The sequence below is a fragment of the Anastrepha ludens genome, chromosome 3, assembly GCF_028408465.1.
Source record: "Anastrepha ludens isolate Willacy chromosome 3, idAnaLude1.1, whole genome shotgun sequence".
NCBI lineage: Eukaryota > Metazoa > Arthropoda > Insecta > Diptera > Tephritidae > Anastrepha > Anastrepha ludens.
The window spans coordinates 131,855,686-131,878,937 of record NC_071499.1 but is presented as its reverse complement, the minus strand read 5'-3'; the positions used below and the strand labels follow the sequence as shown (position 1 = coordinate 131,878,937).

The 23,252-nt window shown below is 38.8% G+C and overlaps 1 protein-coding gene across 3 annotated transcripts in view; it reads right to left on the bottom strand.

Annotated features, from left to right (window-relative positions):
* The window catches only part of LOC128859311 (interference hedgehog), a 106,496-nt gene extending 89,271 nt beyond the window's left edge, over positions 1 to 17,225 (bottom strand). For 2 of the 3 annotated variants that reach the window (XM_054096213.1, XM_054096211.1), the window contains exon 1: positions 16,068 to 16,753. The gene's annotated coding sequence lies outside the window, so the exon portion shown is untranslated. The other variant, XM_054096212.1, reaches the window with a different exon arrangement.
* Between the last annotated feature and the right edge of the window lie 6,027 nt (positions 17,226 to 23,252).

Genomic DNA, 23,252 nt, shown 5'->3' with positions numbered 1-23,252 from the left:
AAGCTGCTTTGTACAAGAACAAAAAAAATGTTTTTGGCGAAACGCTCAATTGTGAAAGCTGTGCCTTTAATTTAAATTTTTTTGTTTGCTGGCGCAACTCCTTGCACGTTAACCTTGTTTTGACTTCATATTTTTTGCTGGATCTGCTTCATTCTTCCTCTTCCCCTGTCAGCTTTTTAATGACTCAATCGCAATCGCTGCAAAGTGCGAGTGATACACAAATCTGATGCACCTCATAACTCAACGTGATGCATATTTTTATACCACCTATACGGCATGATGCACGCTTCTATAAATGGGCGAAATGTGCTTCATATTTTCAAGCATCGATATGTATGTATGTATGTAAGTAAAACTGAGCAGCTGATGAAGGAGAAATCAGCAAGCAGGCAAAGACAAATGGATTCGGAAGGAAAAAACTACGATTTGAGCTGATATGGTGTTTTTGTTGTTGGACGCACACTTTCTGTGTGAAAAAGCAAACTGCACTACAAAGTCACTGAGCAACTAAGTGACTGAGTGACGTGCACAGAGTTGTTAGTATCGAGACTACTGCTGGTTACTTACGACAACATTAGACTTGACATAATGCGGCTGAACGACGCACAGTCGGCGAATGGCTGAGTGAATGAGGCAAAATGTGCAGCTGATGACTGAGTGCTACAAATGCGAGTTGGTGGCTAGTGAAAGGCAGCAGGTAGTTAGCAGTTGGGGGCGCCACGGCCGTCTCCACCGCCGCTACCTTCGATGACCTACAACTGATAAACTGCAGTGGAGAAGCAGCGGAAGAGATTTTACAGGCAGAAGTCACAGACAATTCGAGCGAAACCCAAATGCTGAGTATGTAAAACAAGAGATAAAGACAACAAAAGCAATTAAACAGATTAAACAGCTAAACTGATTATTTATTTTTATTGCGCGCTGTTTCTGGGTTTATTGATTTCCTGCGAATTAACAAGTGAATAGATGAAATCACAGTACTTTTTGGTTTATTACAAAAAATCTTATTTACACAGCAGCACCTCATATAAATTATGTGGGGGCAAATTAACATCAACTATTAAACTATCAGCAATTGGCTGTTTTTCGCCTCATTTACGATTTTCATTTTTTATGATTGGTCTCTTGCCGTTGCCGCCACTTCAAAACCTTTGCGCAATTAAACTTCCGCAATGCATCATAAACAGATCGTAGCCCGAAGCACTCCACGTCGCTGCCCATCGCCCCCCCACTCCACACTCCGCCATACACAGCAGTGAACAACAGTTCGATTGCAGCTGGATATACAGGCGACCGGGCGTTGCAGCGACCGTCACTTCACAAGGCCACTTGAGCGCGCACATAAAACGCCTCCGATCGATGCGCTTTCAAGCACTAAGCATCAAATACTCACAGACATTCAAAAAGCGCAGTGATAGAGCTACTAAGCCGCAGTTAGAGATATTTTGTGTGCACTTCGATTTGAGTAATCGAGCTGAGATTCTTGATCAGTTATGTGGCACTATGTTTGTTTTTAATTTTCTATTTATTTGGAATTTTTAGTCAGCGCACTGCTGTACTAAATATGCGTGCATGTATGTACATATGTATGTGTTGCCAGTCAATGCGATTGAAAGTTGTCTAGTCTCAAACCTCAATTTCCATTTTCTTTGTTTGCTAGCTCGCCAGCATATTTCGATATTACTATCATCGTTTATTTATTTATTTTATTTTATCCCATTTTTTGCTTTATTTCCCTCTTTGCTTGATGATTGGTTTTTCTATGTGTGTCTTCGTTAGTTTTATTTTTGTTGTGGAACAAAACCGTTAATGAACGGCCGCACGCTTATTGCCACCAGCCATACCCGTCTGAGGGTCTCAGCTAGTTTTGCTTACTCGGTAAAACGCAGGTGGGTCATTGAGATGGAAATCCCTAAAGCTTCAAACAAAACAAAAAAAAAAAAAATAGAAAAAACATATCTTCACCTACCAGGAAGGCAGTGTGAAACCTAAGTAGACAATTTGTAAATGAGTTTGAAGAAATCAAATTAATGTACCACAAATAAATCTTTTTCATTTGTCCGGCGTTGTTAGCTTGTAAGTGCCTGAAGCTTTTACCCGATGGCGAAAGTGTTTGTTGTAGGCGGAAGCAGCCAATGAAAGTTTTTTTGGTTTGCATCAGTTCACAAAAATAATTAGATAAGCATGCACGTCTATTTCGGTACTTCTGCTAAAATATATTTCATAAAAAACAGATAGCTCGACGCCCGCGGTAGTGCTTTCACAAACTAAGGTTTTAATAAAGGAATGCGAATGCTGAAAGCAGTTTTTGTTTGGTGCATTTGGTATAAATTGTGAAAGGAGGTTTTATTCTTTAACTATTTTCTCAAGTAACTCGCAAAACTCCAAAAGGTCAAGCTCTTTGCGTTGCGCTCACATAACAAGAAGCACGTTTCTATGTGTTTCGAAAAAAAATTTCCCGCTGCAACATTTTTAGCTCGACTTGCAAGTGAAGGTTCAAGTTTCCATTCACAAATATTCATTCCTTCACAGGTGGCTTCACAAAATAATCAAAATATCCTTTTTTTTTTTAAAAAAGACATAAGCATTTAATTTTTTTACATCGCCTGAAAAATGAGAGCTCAAATATTTGTTTCGTAAAATAAAATATGAAGTTCATATGCATTAAAAAAAATTCTTTTGCAAAATATTCATATTCATATTATTATAATTCGGTTCCAATTGATTCGGAAACGAAAGCTCAATTCTTGAAAAGGGAGCTTTCAGAAAATTGGCAGAGCTAAGATTAATTCGCTGGTACTGGCGCTTACAGTAATTACTCGCTACCTTTCTTCGGCAAAGGCCCAGCTACTCTAAAAATGATGGATGCATTATAGGTGAAAATATCCAGCAGCTCAGTTGTTGCAACTTCATTCACAACATTTTTCTAATGGTGCTAAGCATTTTGTTTATTTTAAATGTTTTGAGCGCAACTACTCGCTTTTGTCGTCAGCAACTGCCATTCACTGCCTGACTGATTGCGTTCGCTTACGCTGAGCGGCTGATTAACGCGAGCCAAGTGAATGAGTGAGTAGTTGAAAGAGTTGTCAAGAAAATAAAAAATACAAAAAAAAAATAATAAAAAATCTCACTTCATGATACAGCCGCTAAGGCGGACGGGCGTATCTAACCTGACCTGTCACTACCGTCGCGCGCAGCTATCCATCAAATAATATTGAGCGTTTGATGGCGTCGTTGAGGCGTCGTTTGGTTGGATTCTTGTGGTTTTGTTGACGTTTCGAAAGCAATCATTTTCCGCGGCGTTCGGCTTACACGTTTTATTATACTTTTAGATTTTTTTTGTTTGTGTATTGTTCATTCTTTTTTCTGTAGCTTTTCACCGAAATCAATCGCCCAAACAATTTTTATTTGAATTTTATTATCGATTTGTAGTTAATAAAAAAGTGTTGAAAAAATTAACAGCCGACGAGCACATGTGCATGGGTGGTATTGTGGTTGTTGTTGTAGCTGCTTATGCATTCTGTGTATCTACATACATTTATTGAATCAACATCAAATAAGTAATCACTTTTAGTTGCTTTTTTCTATTTCTTCTATCTACAATTTTGGTTTCTTTTTGCCTGGTCGAGTTCGTTACAAATTTTCAGTCCCTTAGTTGTGGCAAGCGGCAATTCGTCAACATAATTTTTTTTAAATCATATCGATTTCCCGAAAGAATCAATAAAGCCCACAAAGTTAATAATTTAATGAAACTCTACGTGTCGCACGTTAACAATATGAGTTAATTAGAGCGCAGTCGGCGTGGTCAGCGGTCATTCTACCATTGTGCACACGCTTGATATCTGTTCAAATGCTATTAACAGTGCGTTAATTAAACAAAACATTGTGTTTTATTTACAAATATGTGAGCCTACGATTTTTCGCTTGATTTCCTATTACCAGCTCTGAAAGTCGTGCAAAATTCTAAACAAAAAACGTTAATAATTGGCCAATTCCATATTCGTTAGTTTCGACAGTTATTCGCTACTTGACCCGTGCGCTATTTGACCTTTCGTGCCGCAAATGCGCTAACAATCCACAATTTAACATGTCTGGCCCAAAACCAGTTACTATTCTTTCATATTCATACCTAAGCGCAGTTGAAATCTATGAAATTTTTTGCTTGAAGCAGTTCCTATTTCATGCCTCATTTTTGTCTGCCCTCCACTCTTTTTCTCACGACTGACGCGCTTAAGAAAGCCATCAAACTCCAATTTGGCGACTTTTACCGGCCTCTGCTATGCACGGCGTACTGGTCTCCTCCAATTTACCAGGCCCTTATGAGCTTTGCTGGTTGCCTAATGCGGCGAATTCCCGTGGCGTGCTTGGCAATTCAACAATTCATCTTGTGCATAGATTTCTTGTGTTCAATTCAAATTGCTCAAAAAACCTTGTTTTAAAGCCTTTAGCAGAAATAGTGAAATTTTAGAGAGTTTAAGTTACCAACTACTTAGTTTAATTGCGGTTACCTCCTCACCTCCGTCAGTTTAGGAAATCCACTTGCGGAAATTATTACTGAGAATAAGGCAGCATTGGAGACAGTCATCCTGGAACCAAGAAGGTTTTAGAGGTAGTCTGCAAAGAAATACAGTAACTCTGATCTTTCTGGATTCATAATTTGCAGCATTCGAGTTTTTGTATGCTAAACACCCAAGATATAGGGAAATTAATAGTAGTTTCATATACAAAACAGCGATAACGGAGCTGTAAAGATGAGGAAACAATGTAGCTTGGAGAGGAGTTTAAGTTGCATGCACTCAACTTTCAGAATTATTTCAGATCAGTCGACGAAGTCAGAGGCTAAAGAACAAATGCGATGCCTATTCTCCTGTAGCATTTCCTAGAAGGACTAGATAATCTACGCACACCCGCGTAGAAGGGTTTTCAAAAAAACTCGGTGCACTACCAGCTCAGTGGGAAAAATTCTTCCCTTCTAAGCATCACAAAGACCTTTGCTACTTCCTAACATAGAGAGACTTCTTATCAGTCCATTTAACTTTACATAACAAATTCGCAAAGCAGTGATAGTTTCAGTAAAGGCTTGAGCAGCATAGAATCACTGAATGGCGATTAACAGATCCGCCAAGCAGCTCGAAATTTACAAAAGCAAGTCTAGACGAAAAAAATTTAAAAAACGGTTAATGAAAATTTTCGAAAATGTGTTGATGCGAAGCGCCATTGGTGGTATAACCGCGCAGTTTTTCCCAAAACAGCTATGTAATGCGCGCCATAAGCAAAGCAAGACTCAGAATTGGTTTACAAAAGGCGATTATTCCAACAGCATGCAGCGACAGAGCTGCTGGCTGCCCGCGCAATGCAAAGAAAGTGCAAGTAGGCATTGCGCAGGCGCGCAGACATTCCATTGCAAACACGCAAACACGCGTATTGAGCCATGTAGTGGTAACTACCACTGCAGCTACACTTTTATATACCTGCGCGGCGCGACGCAGCGGGTGGTAGAGAAATGAAATTGTAAAATTTAATGAAATGTATTTTGAAATTTATTTCGCAGCAGTGTGGAGCAAAATAGAACTACTTCAACGAGTTTATTTGCTTATGCTCACTAATACATTTATGCAAGTGTGTGTGAGTGCTATACTATGTACTCCTCTAGACAGTGGGTTTTTGGTAACTTTTTTACCAAATAACCGGCAAACTCTTTCGATCTCTATTGCAGATATCCACGTATGAGCAGGCGAGTATTTGTATGTGTACGTGACGAGTATGCGTGTTTGTGTGCATAGAGCACTGCTATCTAACATTTAACCCTGTTGCGTGTGGGTAAAAACGGAACGTGACTACGCGCAAAATCATCCGTGGGAGGGTTGGCGTATAGCTGTTTTTAGGGCACAACACGAAAAATCTTAATTAAGCGCTGCGAGTAATTGAGATGCTAGTGGAATTTGAATATAAATTATATTGATGTGGAACAGAGCGACGAGATAACCAACGAAAGCGCAACTGGCAAGTAAACAAAAACGTATTTTATAATGAGTGAACAAAGTGACTAATAAGGGAAATTTTTCGAAAGATTTCAAATGAGATTAAACTAAAAAATTAGCCTTTTTTCAAAGACCACAAATACTGAAATATAACAAAAATTTAGAAAAAAAAATATTTTACTCTAGTTAAAATTTATTTTGCTCAATCTATCCTTAGAATACTTAAATTATAAAGGGAACACTTCTCGAACCTGTTAAATAGTGACATGCTCATTCCTTGGGCAACCATACCAACCTAACCTAACCTAAATAGTGACAGCTGCGTGGGTCACATAGAATGTGAAGATCCCTCTACCCCAATCATTGGCGACGAGACCGTCGTTCCGCAACCCGACAATAACGAGATGAAAGTAACGATTACGCGGCTAAAGAACAACAAAGCCGCGTTGTCCGACGGACTGCCGGCTGAGCTATTTAAACATGGCGGCGAGGAGCTGGTAAGGTAAGGTGCACGCATCAACTTCTACGCAAAACATGGTCGGGCAAAAACATGCCTGCCGACTGGAATTTAAATGTGCTCTGCCCAATTCATAAGAAGGGTGATTCTGTAATCGGTGTCAATTACCGCACTTTTATTGCATATTCTTAAAAGACGAAAATGGAGGCGGAATGTTAACAAATTGGCTTTCTAATGGAACTGACAAGGAAGCCCACGAGCAACTTGCCACCTGGAACGAAATTAGACATACATATAGCGTCTGGCAAAAATCGTTGGAGAGCTTTTTTTCCCCCTTTGCTCCGATTAAGAACGATAATACGTGCAGAGAGATGTTTTTTTTTTATTATTGTTCTTTTTTAGTTCTTCTCAAAAATGACATCTAAAAGTATATATAATATTATCAAGGAATAAAAGAATTAAAAAATTAAAGAAATATTTTGAAGCAGAAATGGGCAATCAATTGTGACCTTCATTCATATTGGAAACACACGAGAGAGCAAGAATCGGGTTTCTACTTTCTAAAGATTATGATTGACTTTGATGGTCACAACACCCTACTCTTCCTCTCTTAAGTGCCCTTACCTTCATTAAGTGAATTGCTAAAACCCTACCAAGGATATATTAAAAAAAAAATGTTTGATATCATTTTTCTTACAAACATCCACCTGTCGATCTGAAATTTTCAAATCAAGTTTACAAGAACTTTTCTGTCGATTTTTCATAACAAAAGCTAAACTTCATAAGTTACATTTTTCCCAGCATAGCTAACATCGCTGCTGCTGCACTTGACCTGCGTCCAACTGACGGTCTCCACGTTCTTCTTGAACTAATTTCAAGTAGCTGAAATATTTTCACACATTTCTATTTCTTTAATTTTTTTTTTGTTTTTGCATGCCGTATCATTCTCTCCATGCGAGCTTGCATACAAAGAAGTCTTAGTCTCTAAATGCTCAAGCAATCAGTCGTAGGTCGTTCGCATTCGCACCGCAGCTTCAACTTCACCCAGTTTGCTTGGCAGTTTTTGTTTTTTTAATTTGCATGAAGTCGCTATGCCGCTTGGCTGAGAGCTGCTATATGCATTTCATGGATTTTCCAACTGCAACAAAGTGAGAAAAAATGCAGATCTGTAATGGTGCACCTGCCACGCCACCCGCAGTCTGCTCCCCCCAGACGTTGCACTGGCTGAGCTGGCTGCTAGGCAGCTTTCTTGAAATTGTATCTGACTGTGGGCAGCGCTGAAAATATTTATGCAACTCGCTGCATTTATTCTACAATATATGTGTTTGCTTTTGTCGCATAATAAAATATTTATAAATAAAGGAACGATTGTCTCTGACTACAAAAAAAAAAAAATAAAAATTTGATCTTTTCTACTTTGTGAGTTCGTGTGCTGCATCTTCATATGCGTGCATACATTTCTATAAATGTACATCGCACACACACACGCACATATGCGCACAACATGCTGAGCGTTGAGATTCTTATCTATGCATGTATATATGGACGAGCACTCGTTTGTATGAAAGTAGCGCGAAGTTAGCATTTGTTATTGTTGCCTTAGTATCTTTGTTGCCTTTGCCGTTGGTTTTGTTTTTGTTTACGCATCCTGCTGACAGCTTGAAGTTCATTGGCGCTATTTTTACATTTATTACATAGTTGTTATTGTTCTTTATTATTACATAAATTTTGTGCGAGCTGCATATTTGACGCGGAAAAATAAACACACGAAAATCATGAAGTGATGATCGACAGAGGAGTGGAATTTGAAAGTAAGTCAACCGTCACTTTCCCATATACAAATGTATGACTTTGGCCTTGAGCTCTGAAAGAAACTAGCAGCAAAAAGTGAAAAGTGAATACGTAAGAATGCGAATGTTTTTGCCTTTACCGGATATTTTATACCTCGCAACCAAGAGAATATGTAAACCTCATTTGATTACGTGGACTTACTAGGTGCCTATGATTTTATTTGCTTACTATAGGTCTGACATTCAGTAGGTATGGCCAAAACAAAAAGATATTCAGTGTATTACCAACTGCGCGTATGACAGGTCCAGCGCACTCATAGGTCCTGCAGCACTTGGTACTTCCAAAACAGGAAGTCTTCTTCCTCGCCTTCCTTTTTGGGGTACCATGTCGCAGATTCGCCTTGCTGGAGCGCTTTTCAAACCAATTTTAAAAGCTTATTTTGAAAAACAAAAAGTATTTCTCGGAAAGAATTTTCATGACAGAAATGCATTCGGTGGCTTGCATTATGGCTGCTATTAGAAAAGCCTTTTTCTTTTATTTGGCATTTCATATCCCAGTTAGCAACGAAAGCGAGCCCAACCAAATGGCTATGGCGGTCGTGGCTAAATATATTATATTAAAATTTAAACTGTGAATTCGTTGCACTTTGTTTAAATTATGTATAAAGCTTTAACTATATAGTTTATTGTTGTTAATCTATGTGTTCATGAAAAAAAGTAGTCAAAACTGTGCAATTTATCGCTCTGCTAATATTATATACATACATACGCATGCATTTCGAGATTTGAATGAGCAGAACAATAATTAGAAACTTTGCAAAATAGTTTTTCAAAGAATTTTCGTAGGGTATTAAATTTCCAGAGAGGACCTTGAATTTTCGTATCGAATTGAAATTAAACGGAAAAGGCAGCATGCATGTAAGTATATATTTCGGTCACACACACACACAAATGAATGCATGCATTTGCATTTTTCACTTGCACTCTGCGACTCACGTACTGCTGACTTTGCAAAAATTCTATTCCATCACCGACTGAGGCTGAGGCCGTATCCGCTAATGTGGCTGCCTTTTCAATCAGTGCTGTGAATGGGAGCAAAAGTCTGGAGCTGCACTTAGCATATATACATACATACATGCACTTTGCGCGCGCTGATGGCAAATTCTTCATTTATATTTTTAGTTTTTATTTTGTTTTGCTTTTATTTGAGTAATTTTTTTTGACGAACTTTTTTCACACCAGTTTAGCATTTCAGCCATTGAAAATTTCCGTGAAATGAGATTTTGAGGCTGCGTGCGTGCCATTCGATGCAGATCAGCGCCCAAAGGCAACAATGAGTGCACGTGTAAAAATGGATGCATGTGTGCACATATACATGCATATATACGAACATGTGCGGTTGCGTATGCGCAGAATGCAAATTTAATTACTCGTACAACTCAAGTGCGGAGTCTGTCAACGCAAGCAGAAGAAGATCTCCATCTTGAGCAGCAGCGGCCGGACTGTGAGCAAAGGTTATTTTCAAAAATGAAAAATTGCTTTGTTATTTGAAGAGCAGCAGACATCGCGCCGAGACAATCTTGCAGCGCCCGCTTATCGCATCGCATCGCGTCGAGTGCAGTGGACTAACCAAATTAGATTTTTAATGTTTGCTTGCAACAAAAAGGGAAAGCACTTATTAGACAAATCAACATAGAACTGAGGCAGAAGGTAAAACGTGAAGGAGGAAATGGTTTTGTGTAAACAAAGATAAAGTCACGCAGGCATGTGCAATTGTTTTTTTTTTTTATGGAGGTGGCACAAAGCATTGAAAGCCGAAATGTGTGAGACTTACCTTTCGGCTCACCCACTAAAAACCCACCCAAGCTCCGTTTCCCTCCCGCGGGACAACCGTTAAGTATATAGTACTTCACGGGAGGGGGAGCGGCCTATTGCCTCTTCATGAAGATCTGCGCTGTTGTTCAGCGCGATGCAGTTTGGAGATTACTATTTTTGCCATATTACATACAGCGGGCCAATGTTCTTCTGACTCTAACATAATATCCACTAGGTTATCAGTCGAAATTGGCTTCCCCACCCTAGTGCTTAATTCCTCCCTTTCGAACACAAATCGCGGACAGACAAAGAAAACATGTTCTGCGTTTTCTACAGCTGGTGCACAATGAGAACAGTACGGGCCGCCTTCGTGCTAAACCTATATAAGTAGGATTTAAAGCACCCACGCCCCGTCAGTATTTGGCACTAGGGTGGGGAAGCCAATTTCGGCTGATAACCTAGTGGATATTATGTTAGAGTCATGTGCAAGTGTGTATGTGTATGTCTGTGTCTGCTCCAGCATTTATCAAACAAAAATATTTATTCACTCTTAAAATAATGACCCAGGCAACAGATCAGTCGTCTTCGCAGCAAATGATTATGGCTCTGATTCTCGTACGCATTTCAGTTTCGCTTTTTTTTGCTCTCTATTATAGTTGTTGTTGTTATTCCTTTTCTACACTTCGTAATTATTAACTACTCGAAAGTCATTTGGCTGCATTTGTTGCACTCTGCCCTGCATTTGTTGTTGCCGCAGTTGTTTTTGTATGACTTTTTTATTACTTTCTTGTTGTTGTTGTCGCTGCCTTCGAGCATTGTTTACTATTATTGTTGTAAAATTCTTTCCTCACTTTTGTTACTTCAGTGCAATTCGTTTGCGAGAGTTGATTGTTTTGCCTGCATTTTTCACATTTTTTTCCGCTTTAGTTTTTCTACCATTTTAGTTTCTTCCTTTGAAGCAGGTATCTTGGCAACAACAGCAATGATAACAATAGCCACATGAACAAGCATTTGCATTGACTCTGATCTTCATTGTTGCTTTTATTATTATTGTTGTTGTTGTTCTTGTTATTCTTACTGTTACTATGCGCTGACTTCATTGTTGTTGCGTTTGACCAGTGGGAAAAACGTGTCTGGGTAAGAAAAACTAAGCCTCCTCTTTTGTGGCGGCGCATTCTTCTCGTTTGTGAGTTGTGAGTCGTCGCTTCAATTTTCTCTTCCATTCACTTTTCAGATTTTCTATTTCTTCTAAATCTTCCGCTTATTCGTACATTTCATTTGTTTTCGTCTGCTTCTAACAAAAAATGTAGCTCTGCGCATCAATTGCTCGTTGTACCCCCTTATTCAGCTGCTCTGCCGCAGTGCACCTCACAAGCACACATACATATGTATGTACATTTGTATGCAGCTCTGCATCTTCTTCATTCTTCTGCGGATGGGTAGTTGTGCTCACTACATCTTAAATAGAGTTGCCAGCGAGATTGAGGTTATGAAATGAGGACTAATTTGAGAAAATTTATCGAGTAAAATCAAAATAAATATCTCGCGAAAAAAATTCAAATTCAAATAAATATTCTCGGCGAAAGAAATCAATGTGGATTTTTAATGAAATTAACTTTAATATACTTGTAGGATGCATCGAAAACGATAGCTCTAAATTTGGATAGAAAATCATTAATAGGCCTGAAGTAAATTTAAAGAATTAAATTTTTCAAAAATTTATTGTAATATAATTTACAATTTTTAAACTTTTAATTCGCTAAAAAATGTATAAAACAGAATAAGAATAAACATTAAATGCCACTAAATGGTAACTTAAGAAGTTTTTTTTTAATAATTTTTTCATTCGAAATTTTTTTTATTTATTTCAATACTTTCTTTTTTACATTTTCATTCATTTGTGGAATTAAATCACATGGCAGTCGGTGATAGCTGTACACATTTTAATATTCCACGTCTTACGAAGAACGAAAGGAGAGTGTGCTGGATATTTGTTTGACTTTTCACGAATATTATTCCAACAGATATTTCGGTCACGAAATCGTCGCAAAATATTTTCGAATTCAGCTTGAGATATTACTAAATATCAAACTTTCGCAAAATTTTGAAAATTTCAAAATCCCCATTTCAAAAAATATGTTTCACTTCCCATGGCAATCAACATCTGGCAACACTTTCCGCCTTGTTCAGCCTGTTGCTTGCCACCGTCAGCGCTGTCTGCTCGGTCTACCCACACACTCCACCTCCACTCTTTGCGCACCTTCTGGCCTTCACTCAATATCTTTCACATAAAAATTCTTTCCAACCGCGCAGCTGAAGGCTTCCACAGCCTTGTTGTTAGTCGCTCTCACTATCGGTCGAGAAGAACCAACAGCTATGCTCTGCATTGTCTCTATCTGACCGTTCCTCGTTTACCAACACACACACATATATATATGGGTACATATGGATGTTTACATGTGGTTGAGATGTTTTGCTTCCTTTGCATGCGCCGAGTTGGGTACGCCAGCGTTGGTTCTGTTTTCCGTTGCATTGTTGTTGCAATTGTGTTCCTCCACACTGAGTTACCTTGGCTTGCTACCTTTGCTGTCTGCATTTGCTTGTTAGAAGCTGCGCTTTGTTGTTGTTACCCTGTTTCTGCTTCTACATCTCCCTTTGGCCTACTGCCTGTTGCCTGCCTCTTGTCAATTTGTGATTTGCTTCAACTCATTTTTCAATGTTATCAACTTCCCCAGTACTTTATGCACCGTGCAACATGCCTCACAGCCATACGTCCAAATATACCTGAAATATATACTTTTCTTAGTGATTGCTTGCGTCTTTTTGTGGCGCATCGGTTTTTTTTTAATATATTTTTGTTGTTTGGTTTTATCGTTTTTTTTTGTATTTTTTGTTACCGTTTCCTACATGTTGTTGCACTCGTACTGTTGTTTTTGCATGCAACTTGTCATCGTATATGGAGCGCGTGTACCTTCTAGTCATATGCCATGCATGTATTTGTGCTACCGTTTGCTTTGGCAATCATCTTTCCTACCCTTCTCCTGCTTATTCTTCTTATTCCTGCTGCATCACCCAACGGAAATGTTCTCGATGAAATTAATCTTTTTTCATGGGAACCGCTGTGGCGCATTCCGATCGTCGTTCTGGTCTAGTTGCTGGAAATGTGCTCCCACCGCTCTGACAAATGTTGCGAACTGCTACAAAAAACAAAAAAAAAAAAACGAAGAATTTGCAGGCCAACAAAACGCTTCGAAGCGCAAGCTAATTTTCTCGATATGTTTGGAAGTTAATGTGGCGAATAGGCGAACAAAATGAATGATTGCAGCGTTGAGGATTGGAAAATAAATGGTTTAGATTAATAAAGTTTTTCAGTTACAACGACATAAAAATTTATCTTCCTAACTTCTATTGCTCCTCTATCGGTGTTAATTCCAACCCTAAGAAAATTTTTTACTAAGTCCTTTTTGGACATGGGATCAATGCGCTCTACAAAAATGGAAGCTTTTCTTCAACTCTACCCATAAAAAGTACGATTGAAAAAAAAAATGTTTGAACACTTGCTGCCGTCACTTGGAGTTAATTACTGTAACCGCATAAAACAAATCAAATCCCAAATATATTTTCGACGAATGCTGCTGAAGGTACAACCCTTGTCCGACTATAAATCCGGCTCGTTTCACTTGCATAGAAACGACTGTTGTGGGAAGGTAGGATGAAGCTTGAAGGCAAATATATAGGAAAAACAAAAAAAAAACAAATAGTTTTTGAGTACATAGTGAAATCTCCGGCCCAGTTTGCCAGATATTGGCCAAACAAACACTCGTTGCCCTTCCTGACAGATATTTGGACCATTCTGGCTACATGGTACACCAAAATAACTAGATCTGTTGGGACAAGTCTTACAATGGGTAACTATTTTTATTTCAGCTAGAGGTGAAAGCAAAAACATGGATCACTCCTTGCCAAGAGGCTAAACACAGTTGCAGTGAACCCTATGAAGTCTACAACTACGAATAAGTGGCAAAATTTATCTGGTGAAAAAACTTAAGTAGGAGTGTCAGCTATTGAAACTTCTCAACCAATATTAGCTCGGCGTTGAAGAGTTAGCGCTTTGCTGGATTTTATAATTTCCTTTGGTTTTAAAATTTTGATGGAGGCAAGACTTATGAATGCAGCTCTATGCAACTTTTACAGTTTTCAAAATATTTGTTAATAAGGAGGGACCACCAAGGCTTTACTTTCATCTGAATAATTTAAAGTCGGATTGGAGCCATAGTCTAGCCAAGATGATGACTCCATGAAACAAATTTTTAAGTATTTAATGGGAGAAGGTACGACACAAAGATAGAGTCCGACTCATTTATACTTGCCTCCCAGTGCCCTTCCCTTTCATTCAAAGAGGTCCCATGTGGCTTAGCAGGTGACAAGCCGAATAAAACTTTTACATCAAAGTATCTTTCTGAAAGCACTTTCAATTGCTTGTGAAATAATTGGAGTGAAGCTATTCCTGCCACGTGCAGTGAAAACTTCTTTCATCAAAAAGCTGCAGGTTGTGTATCTTTTCTTCTTTTCTATCCCATAGCCTATCGCAGCTTCTTAATATACGCCACAAGTACCAAGAATTGAGACCCCCTGATTATACCTCCAGTTAATTCTCATTTTAGCCATTTATATAAGAATGCCAGTTTGCTTCTGCCCGCTGTTCGTTTCGCCTCAGACAAGTGGAAACTAATACACGGATCGCTTGTTCCATGACCAGCTGATGCAATTAAGGCAAAGCGGCAACACAGACTGCGCAAAAAATGCAGAAATAACCCGAACAACAACAACAAGTTAGTTACAGCTATTACTGCGTAGCGGCACAGGCCGGCGATCGTCCGCAAAAACCACGCCAGTAACCAAGCCATAGCTGATGAGTTCACTGCTTTGTCCTGATACTAGGTGGTCACTCAAGGTAGTCAGTCCACCTCCCTAGCCACTTCGTCCTCAACAGGCCACTGCTGACCACTGCGCCGGCTGTTACTCCAAATTTAGCTGAAGCAAAACCTGAGCATAAAGCCCACTTCTCTACAATGGATGGCGCGACGTTGACGCCGATGCCGAGATAATGTTGTTGATGACGATGACGAAGTGGAAATGGAAGTCGAACCAAACCCAAACCAAACCATGCGAAACACACCAAAAATGGGCAAATTAAACCAGTATTTATGAGCGTTGCAAAGTGGGCACGAAAGTGGGGCAATTGGTGTGCGTTGCGCAGAGGGTGGCAGGCTGTCAGCGACGTCGGAGACAGAGCTGGCAGGCAGGTGAGCAGGCGCTCGCTGACGCATTGAAATACTTTTCGAAAGTACCGTTAGTTGGTTGAACAGGTTAACAACACGCAGTCATCAACACGCTTATGCTACCCGTTACAATAGCAGCAGCACGAACAACAAAAACAACGAATAAAAGCAGCGTTGGGTGGAAGGAGAAAAAATATACTGTCGTCCGGCAGTGCAGTAAATGAATAAAATAAGAAAATATGCAACACAAAAAAAAATTAATAATACAGAAATCGAAGGAAATTGAGCAAAGTCTGGTAAATTGTAACTGAGGCAAAAAGATTTTAGTTTGCTTGCAACAACTGCATGGCAGTGCAAGGTTTTGGCGAAAGCTATGCAATTGCAATTTTTTTGAGTGCAATAAAAAATGTCGCATTGTAACAACAGCGTTGTGACTAAGCACGAGAATCTTAATTTAATTTTGTTTTTCATTATATTTTATATATATATTTTTAATTTATTATTATAAAATATAAGGAAAAAAATGTAATATTAAATAAAAATACGCGCGCTCAATATCTATGTCATTTAATTAAATTTAGTTTGACTTTACTTATTTTTTAATTAATTTTTTTTATTATTAATTTTACTTTATTTTTTTTTTATTTTTTTTAAGGTATTTTTTATTATTTCATTTTGTATATCAATTTGTGTTCTTATCTCAAAAAAAGAAATGAAAGAAAAATGCTCTCGAAAAACTTACCCTTAATTGGAGTCTGCGTTTGTAAGCCCTTCGAAGATTTTCTAGTACTTTGTGGTTGTTTTGCAAACTCGCTCGTTTTGTGCACTCACGAACTTTTTTAAAAATATTTTGGAAATCTTCCCTTTTTTTCAAACTTCTGATAAGGTGGTGTTTTCTTGTCTTTCCGTTTTTTATTGTTGTTTGGAACTAACCCTCACGGCGGCTGGCAACATAACAACCCAGTACGGTTACGCATGCGTTTCACAGGGTTTTTTAAGTGCTCATGCACTTGGCGGTTTTCACTTGCAGGGTACACAACTACACAATTGGAGGAGAATTTTTTATTGATTAATTTTGGCACAATTTTCTTCTTTTTTAAGAAATCTTGTATAGAAGATATTCTATTATTTTCTGTTACTATTTTATTCAATACTTTTGTGGCATAGGCCGACGATTTAATCCCACTTATTAGGGATTATGTCGCCTGTTTCGTTTTTGTAAGTATTTTTTTTTTATTTAAAATTGCCGCAGAAAGGTTTATAAAACCTACAGATAAAATGGAAAGATTTGCATGTGCAATTTTAACTTTGACTTTCGCATTTTTATTCAGTCCTTCCATTCATTGATTGACTGATTAGCTGATATGCCTAATGCGTCTAATGCTTTATTTTCTAATTTGAATTCTTTCATTTATTATAATTCTTCGTTATTTTACTTTGTTGTTGTTGCTACTTTAATGGCTGGCTGTTTGTCAACGTCGAGCTGTGATTGTGCGTGCGAACATTCGGATTGTTGTTGTTGTTGTTTAATGTTTATTTGCTATTATTGTCATTACTTCATTTGTTAGGCTGTGGGAAATTGTTTTTGTTTTTTTCTTTGCCTCTTCTTATTGTTGACCGCTCGCAATTTAGATTATCAGTTATATTTTAATTTTGTTTTTGTTTATTAATGTTAAATCATTTTGATTTTTATAAAGTGAAATGTTTGCTGTTGTAATTTGCGTAGGAATCGCTGAGAGTTGATTTTTTGTAGGAGGTTACCGAAAATGCAGACGGATTCGCTTTCTTATCAAAGCAAAATAAAAAAGCAATCATATTTAGATTTTTTGATATTTCCGAATTCATATATTTGCATTTACAAAATTTGATCATAAATTGTTTTCTTAGAAAAGTATAAATTAAAAAAATCTGTTAAAATTAATTTAAGAAACAGGAGTATTTAAAATTTTAAAAAGACTTTTGATATAAAAAAGGAATAAGTCATGTCATCGCCAAACGCATTTTGTTTCATTTAAAAAAATATAATAAAGTTTTTCTTTATTTAAAAGAAAAATTAATACAAAGTTTTTCTTTATTAAAACAAAATTTCGTGAAAAGTTTTTTCTTATATGTATATACAATTTTTAGGCATCGTAACTCAGAGTGTAAGTTGAAAAAAAAGTTAAAATTAAAGAAAGAATTGCTTTAAAGAATAGTTTCATAAAGATTTTGTCATTTAGTGCAACAAATTTTTTTATTTGCCGTTTTCCGTGAGTACATTTTGTATTGTTTCGTGTAGCATAAAAGAAATTTACTTCTGAAAAATATTTAAATTAAAATATATAAAAAAAAATATTTACTAAAAAAAATGTAAAAAATGGTATTAAAAAAAGTAACTTGAATTCAATATATGTACATCTGTACATCTGTACATCTATAAAATAAAGCAACGATTCTGGCATAAAAAACTAAAAAAAAATGAAGTTTGTCTTAACTTTTCTCTAAAGCGGCCTAAAGCATAAGCTATTTTTTTAATTTAAAAAGAATAAAAAAAATTTTTTTTAAATCATGTTTGGGTACCCAGTCAAAGGACCTTTGATCTGATTCGGGCTGAATCGGAGGCAATCGAGGGAGTCTCTAGGCTATTAAATCCCCAACTCTCGTTGCTGTGGGTCACCGGTCAATACTCAAATTCATGCATTGAGGTTTAATATACGAGTATTATAACTTAAATTTGCTGCTGCGGTACCTGTACACCTCTGCCGTTTTTTATTCGCGAGGGAGAGGTTCAGGTTCACTTCTTACGTAGGACTGAGGAACTATAAGACTTGTGTAAAAAGTAGCTGCATGCGGAATTTTCTTAAAAGCAAGCAGCAATTTTCAATACACAATTTCTAATAGTAAATCGCTCTAATATCTTTTATAATCCTAGACTTGAATGAGGAACAGTTTTGACAGGTTACGAAAAAAATTGACTCGGCACTTTCTTCTTGAATTTTAAAATTTTTTTTTATAAAATTAAAAATTAATATTTCATGCCAAACCTTAAGGAATATATCTCACCGAATTAAAAAATAATATCTTTGTCAGCGCCACGTCTTTCTGCTCACAAATCAAAAGCTGGTGCAAGTAATTTATGTTGTCTTGTCAAATGTCCTTGGAAATGTTTAATGAAACTTCATTTCAGCTACTTTCAACAAAATTTGAAATTCTAGATTGGGCCACTAATCTCCTTAGTAATAATCTTTACTTTACCTGCCAATGAAAACTGCCATTTGTTCCTCTTTCTTTTAGTCAATAATTACTTTTCATTGTCCCTGCCAAATCTCTTCTTATCCCTACTACATTCCTCATTCTTTCCCTACTCCCATTTCTGACTAATAAATCTATCTCGGATTCGTAAAATTGCCATATTCTACAGCATCTCCACAGCCGCCCTTTGTTGCTGCCACCAACAAGAAGCAAATATGATTTTCTGATGTTTTGTTTTGTTTCTGTTACTTCTACTGCTCCTAATTATTCACTTTGCTGTTTTCCTATACAGTTTCTTTGGGCTAATGTTTTTGTTGGCGGCTCGCATCTTACGCTTGGTACTCTTCAGTTCTCATTCTGCACACTTTATTTTACAATTCATATACTACTTTTTGTTTTTGTATATGCCTTCACTTTTGTGTCACTCATTCGTTTCTGCTTGGTTGGTTTTGCTTTTTGCTGCTTGAGCTCTGAGCGTCTAAAAATAAACAAAAATCCAACAGTTTCGTGAAATCTGCAGGCAACTTTGGCACTCAGCGGCACGAAACAGTCAAGCAGCCGATCTGACCCAGCTGGGCTGGGAATGCTTACTAGAAATCTTAATAACAACAGCAATAACAAACATAAACAACAACATTAACAACAAAACAGAAGCTTCCTGTCTGCACACAAACTATTTATATATAATTAATTAGCGTTCAGAAATTAGAATCTGTTTTCAGTAAAAAAATTTGTTGTATGAAATCGCAGAATGCACGCACATCCAAAGCCAAGTCACATTTTTTCATATTCATTCATTCGCGACACAAACACATCCGTTTCAACGCATTTAACCCGCACTCCGATTGAGTTGTGGTGTCTGTTAAAGGTATCGTTGAAGCAGAACGAATCGCACGCGCACACACCTCTAACTTACCAAGCGACAGAAACTGAACTAAATCGCAGCGCAAGACAACACGCCGATCAACTCGGCAACGAAATCAACTCAATTCCACTGAGGCATTCGCCGGCAACCGGAGCTGACAGAGCTGAGCGCCACTGACAAGCAATGAAAAAACTTGTTGGACTGGCTGGTCGTTGCTGTTGCTGCTCCCTTGTCGCTGTGTATCTTTCTCGCATTTAGACGAGTGGTCTTTAGCTTGAGTTGCTTTGGTTTGCTCATAGGTATTTGCATGTTTTCTTGCTAGCGAAAGACGCCGGTACGCTGAGTATAGCCGAGCACGTCCATCCATTCATTCATTCATTTAGCCAACTCCTTGTTGGTCTAGCTCTCCCAGTACTTTGCTTTACAGAGTATCGTTGCGGATAGCTGCCGCACACAGGTGAGCAAGTTAAGCTGGCTTCTTTGGTCTTAACTGTTGAGAATATTTGTCGCTTAATAAGCAAAAGGTAGACAGTAGGGGACTACAACTAATATTTAAATAAATCGAACTATATTATTGCTCTGTGTGGTGACTTTGAAGTCTTTCAGCTGCTAAAAACACAGAACAATTCCGCGCGTTCCATATCGAGTTTCGGTCCAAGAGCATTAGGGATACTCCCAAAAATTTCATCACAGAACATTGGGGGACTACTAATTCAGATAGAAATATTTTTCGAAAGATTCTCATAAAATCGCGAAAATGTCGACCAATGACACCCTTTGTATTATATATTTAATACTTTGTGCATTGATTGCCTTGTCGAGTTGTAGCAGTAATTGATCGCAAGTGATCTTCAGAACTTCTTCAGCTGTCGAACTCATTGCTCATAATAAATCAGTTGGATGCTACCAGTTGCTCGCTTTCATCATAGCTCATGCCTTCATCGTCTCTTACGAATTTAGTTTGACTTGAAGATGGCCTCTCTTGAGCATTATCAGGCAAAAAACTCTCACCGAAAGCCATGCAACAGAAGGAAGTCATTGACGGTGGAGTTGCTTATGATAAAAAAAAAAATGTGTTCATGTATGTTTTTTATTTTTTATCCGAATGGGGAATCTTACATAGACACCGTCAATATAGACGGCATGCACGATTCATACTGATCGCTAAGGGTGCACCTCATTCGGGATCACGCACAGTCAGTATTACTACTAAACTGGGCTAACGAAACAGTACACCTACGTACTAAACCCTAACTACGACCTCTGTAGGTTTAGTTTGCCCTGCGGTACCGCCGTTTAAGCATTGCATCGCAGGGCCAAGCTAGCCATTATGGCTCTTCATTTATATTTCTCTCTCCGTCTACCCTTCATTACTTCTTTGTCTTCTTTCTTTACTGCGTTCCCATTCCTTTTTCCGCAGTTCCTGCAACGCATTTGCGGATCATTCTTTCATCTTGGCCCACACCAACTTCGACTGCAGAATGTGATCTACAATGTTGCCTGGGGTTATTTTTTCTTTTATGACTTCTTCAATGCACATTCTTTCAGATGCGTATCTCGGGCAGGAGAAGAAGACATGTTCCACGTTCTCATTAGCGTTGCCGCAGAACGAGCAGTCAGCTGCGTCCTCGTGGATGAGTCTTTGGAGATACTCTCTATAGCATCCATGCCGAGTCAGGAACTGTGTGAGGTAGTAATCTGTGTCACCATGTCCTCTCTCAACCCAATCCTGTACGCTTCTGATAAGTGTATGCGTCCATCTCCCTTTTGTCGCTAGGTCCCAGCTATTTTGCCACTCAATTATGCTTCCCCGTCTTTCTTCTTTACGCTCTTCCGCCGTTAATCGCCTGTTTAGGCTTTTGGCTTTGTCGTACACTCTACCCAGTTCAGAGGCCTTTATATTTGGTGGCATGATACCCAATATGACACATACTGCTTCAAACGACACTGTCCTGAAAGCACAGGCAACTCTAAGGGAAATAAGTCTGAAAACTATTTCCGCCTTCTGCGCGTATGTTTTCTGTATCAGGGCTTTACCCCATATGGGTGCTGCATACATGAGTGTAGACTGGGTAACTTTAGCCAGGAGCGCTCTTCTACTCTGAGTAGGACCACCGATGTTGGCCATAATTCTTGACAGTGCCGCCGTCACCATGGCTGCCTTTCCGCATGCTTTTTTAATGTGCTCCCTGTAGCTTAGTTGAGCATCGATCATTACACCCAAATATCGTAGTGCCGCCTGTGTTGTGACGTTAAACCCATCAATGTTTAGTGTGGTCGTTTCTAACTTTTTTCTACTCGTAATGAGAACTGCTTCTGTTTTTTGCCCGGCTAGCTGGAGTTTAACCGCCGTTAGCTATTGTTTGACCTTTGTTGTTGCCTCGCTGCAGATACTCTGAATCTGAGGGATTGTTTTGGCGACTATGGTCAACGCAATGTCGTCTGCGTATCCTATTATTTACACTTCCCTCGGCATTGGGAGTTGCAGTACCCCATCATATAATACATTCCATAGCATCGGGCCCAGTACAGAACCCTGCGGTACTCCGCCCGTCACTGCATATCTCTTAGGTCCTTCATCTGTATTGTACAGAAGTACTCTTTCCGACAGATAACTGTTTATAACCCGTACTAAGTATGCTGGCGTTTTTTTCTCTTCAAGAGCCTTTATAATATGGGTCCAGTATGCCGAGTTGAAGGCGTTCTTGACATCGAGAGTGACAACTGCACAGTATTCTTTATCACCATGCATCCACCTGTCACCCTCAATAGCCTTACTTGCAATGTTTGTCATCCTCCTGACGGCGTCGATGGTTGAACGACCTTTTCAGAAACCAAACTGATGTTCGGATAGTTCAGCCGGCACTTTCTCCAGATGCTGTTCCAGGCGCGTGCAGATTAGTTTCTCCAAGTGGCCGATAAGAACTTGGGTCACCCGCTTACTTATTTGGTTTCTGAAGTAGGACTAGTTGTTGCTTCTTCCATACTTTCGGAAACATGCCTTCATTTATACACTTGGTGAAGTGTTCTGCAAATGGCTTTGCGTTGCGCCTGATAGCGATCTTCCGCGCCTTGTTCGGAATGCCGTCAGGTCCGGGAGCCTTAGCATTGCCAAAACTTTCCGTTGCAAAAATCACCTCTGCTTCACTGATTGTGACACTATTTTCTGCTGCGTGGAACTGGGTCTGGCTTGGTTGCATGTCTTGCTTTGGAAAGAGTGTCTGTACAATCTTTTCTAAAAGAATGGGGCAAGTTGGCGCCTGTCCTCTACCTCCTTTGACCTTGGCCATAACAAGTTTGTAGCCATCACCCCACGGGTTTTCGTCCACATTCTGGCACAGTTCTTTAAAGCTGGCTGCCTTGTTGCTTTTAATGGCTTTTTTTAATTGTTTCCGCTTCTTTTTATAGTTCTCGCGGAGCCTGTAGTGTTCTGCCAGCCCATAACTCCTTTGGGAAAGGCGCCTTGCTGTTTTGCATTCGCTTCTTAGGGTGCTGATCTCCTCGTTGCACCAGTATACAGGCTTTCTGGGAGCGCTCTGTCTTTTCCTGCACATAGCGGCATCGCAAGCTCTGCTAACATGTTTTACTAGCAGCTCCGCCTGTACTTCCACATCGTTGGTGCTAGGTGGGTTCTTTTCTAGCATGATTTGGAACATTTCTTTATCTAGCGTCTCCACCCTCCAACCCTTATTCTGGTTTTTCTGTACGGCTTCTTTTCCATGCTTGTAAAAATCACTCACTTACCAGCTTGCTGATCGTACTAGAGCCCTGCTGGCGTAAGTGATGTCGATTATTGATGCACGACCATTCACTTCGAAGGTGTTTTTTCCC